Source organism: Gossypium hirsutum, chromosome A02, assembly GCF_007990345.1.
Source record: "Gossypium hirsutum isolate 1008001.06 chromosome A02, Gossypium_hirsutum_v2.1, whole genome shotgun sequence".
In the NCBI taxonomy this organism is placed as follows: Eukaryota; Viridiplantae; Streptophyta; class Magnoliopsida; order Malvales; family Malvaceae; genus Gossypium; species Gossypium hirsutum.
In genome coordinates, this window is record NC_053425.1 from 85,829,923 (window position 1) to 85,833,055 (window position 3,133).

The window sequence follows — 3,133 nt, forward strand, 5'->3', positions numbered from 1 at the left end:
TTTTATTATTATTGAATGATAATTTAGGTTAATTTGAATTTACATAATCTTTGTTCAAATTTCATTCATACCAATCATCTAACCATTTGTGTAATAGTAAATTTGTTGCATTTTTTTTATACATTGCACACTTCTACGTATAACTCTTTCTCAGCTCTTAAATTAGAATAAAAATGTGCATAAATACACATGAATCCATGCACTCCTAATTACTACAATAGCAACAATGTCAATTGATTTAAAACTTAACCCACAAATGCATTTACTCAAATTTTTGGGCTAATCTCTTTAATAACTCTTGAAAAGAGTTATATTTTAGGACTCTAGATTGAATTAATTGTTTGTACTTGAGTAAATATGTTTGCATATTTAGGACATTTTTAGAGCATTGCATAACAAAGCTTGGATTGTGCAATAAATGTCATTATTTGTTACTAGGGAAGAAATGTGTTGGTTATTGCTAGTAGCAGATGTAAAATGAAGAAGCAAAGAGAGAAAGGAGAAGGAAAATGAATGAAGTGAAATATTGCCATGGAAAAATGTTGGTTAGATAGCCAACAAGAATGCCATGGCAATTCTAGGAAGATGACGTGGCATTCAGTCCACGTCACTATCAAGCAGATATACTTGTACCAGATAAACCACCCTGAAAAAGAGGAAGCAAAAGGTGTGTACTGAGAGGGAGGGACCTACCCTATAAAGGAGGAAAGAGAAAAGACACAAGGGGACGAGGATTTTGGGGGAGAGAGGAATTAGAGAGCAGTTTTTCTCTGCATCGAATTCTCGTGGAAAATTTTAGAGAAAGGGAGGAGGGTAGCAGCTTACAGAGAAAAAAATCACAAACGCAAGGAAAGGGAAGTGAAATCTGCCCTGGGTTTTGCATCAAATTTCATGAGTAAAGTGAAAGCTAGAGCAACGAGAGCTTCCTGCAGTTCTGCCTTTATTTTCTTATTTGATCTTTGTGATTCGTAAACTTGAATAATGATGTTGAATGGTTTTATTTTGGATTTGAATGTCCAATCCATGAGCTAAATCTCATTGGGTTGGAATTATTTGGGTGAATTTTTACTATCTTTAATGCCTATGGTCTGATTTTCAGTAGATTATTGTTTCATTCGATTTTTTATTTTTTTAAATGCATGCATGCAAGCTCTAGACATAGATGATTGTATGGTATGTTGTTAGATCTAATTTAATTCTGAAAAGATTAAATAAATTGGATTATTATCAGTTGATACAAACGAGTATTCAAAAAAATATTTGCGGCACTCTAGACATAGAAGTTGTAATATGTATAGGGAAAGAAAGAACAATCTGGATATCATTCTTCAGTTTCTGTAGACATATAAAAATTCAAAATGATAGTTTAAAGTTTGGCTCTTAAAAGAAGCAGACTGCAGTAGTGAATCCTTGAGTAGAATGGTTAAGATTTTTCCATGGCATTATTATGATATAAAAATACAACCTGAGTAATTCCAACCTTTATCATTCAATAGTACAAATCCTTCCCACTTATTCTTGAGAATTGTCACAGCATTTCAGTTGTCCTAATATTTTTTCATTCATAATTGATTTTATTAATCCATTCATTAATTCTCTTCATCAATTTGTCATATGTTTCTTTTGCACAGTTTAATTAGTTAAATTCATAGTAATAGCATAACCATTTTTTAATCAATTTCGGTCCCTGTGGACATGATACTCATCATCACTTTATTACTTGATTTGACATGTATACTTGCACATTCGCATTACACATTCACACGCGACAAGTTTTTTACGCCATTGCCGAGGATCGGTAATACTGGTGAAAATTTGGTTTGTTATTACCTCTTTAATTTTTTAGTTTAGTTTAATTAGTTGTTTTGATTTTTGTTTTTCAAGATTTTTGTTGGTGCATGAGTAGAGATATTGCTGCACTTGAAGAGTATTCTTTTGATCCAGAAATTGAGAGAACCTTAAGAAGAATAAGAAAATAATTGTGAGGAATGGAAAAAATTAGAAATGATCAGGTAAGAGAAGAGTCATTACATCAAAATGGAAGGGATGTTGATATTCCTCGAATAATAGATGAGAGAGACAAACCTATCAAAGAACATGTAGTACTGATCTTGGATGATCTAAATCCAAGAATTGTCAAGCCGTATATTCAACCCCAACATTTCAAGTTAAAGCCGATAATGTTTCAAATGTTACAAAATGTAGGGCAATTTAGTGGATTTCCTACTGAAGATCCACAATTGCACTTAAGACTCTTTTTGGAAGTCTGCAATTCATTTAGGCAGTAGGGTATTCCTAAAGATGCCTTGAGACTGATTTTATTCCCTTATTCATTGCGAGATTATGCCAGAGCATGGTTAAATGCATTACCGTCAGGTACGGTGGCATTTTGGAATGAATTTTGTTTGAGGTTTTTGCTAAGATATAATCCTCCAAACATGAATGCCAAATTGAGGAACGATATTACGTCCTTTCGGTAACCTGAGGATGAAACATTATATGAAGCATGGGAGTGATTCAATGAGTTAATTAGAAAATGCCCAATGCATGGTTTTCAACAATAGACGCAAATGGAAATGTTTTACAATGGATTAAATGTGCATACAAGGATGGCGGTTGACGTATCTGCCAATAGGACTTTGCTCAATAAATCATTTAATGAGAAATATGAAATTCTGGAGAGGATAGCAAACAACGATTATCAATACCCCACAACAAGAGTAGGGACTGATGGAAAAACAACAATTGAGGTTAGTCACTGATCTTGGTCGAGCTCAAGAAGAAATGGCTCTATTTTAGGGATATGTCAGACAACTTAAGAAATCTCTTAAAAATAACTTTACCCGACCTATGCCTACATTCTCTATTTTTCCTAAAGAATTGTTGTTGTAACCAGAAGATGATGATGAAGATGAAGAAACCACTGCAGGGAATAAGAACATAGAAAAAGAGAGAGAGGAGGAGAAAACTGAATTCGTGCATATTGAATCTAATAAGGATGAAGCTGATATGACTCAAACTTCTACACCTGCTACAACTATCACTACACCGAAATCCATTACACCTATGACCGAGCAAGAGCGTGTGATTCATCAACTGGTTGATGATCTCAGAAAATTAGATACTGATGATG

The 3,133-nt window shown here is 33.6% G+C and overlaps 1 non-coding gene across 1 annotated transcript; it reads right to left on the bottom strand.

Moving 5' to 3' along the window:
• Nucleotides 1-2,447: 2,447 nt before the first annotated feature.
• On the bottom strand, nucleotides 2,448-2,554 carry LOC121217189 (small nucleolar RNA R71). Its single transcript, XR_005913345.1, has one exon. It is a non-coding gene; the product is annotated as a small nucleolar RNA R71 (small nucleolar RNA).
• Between the last annotated feature and the right edge of the window lie 579 nt (nucleotides 2,555-3,133).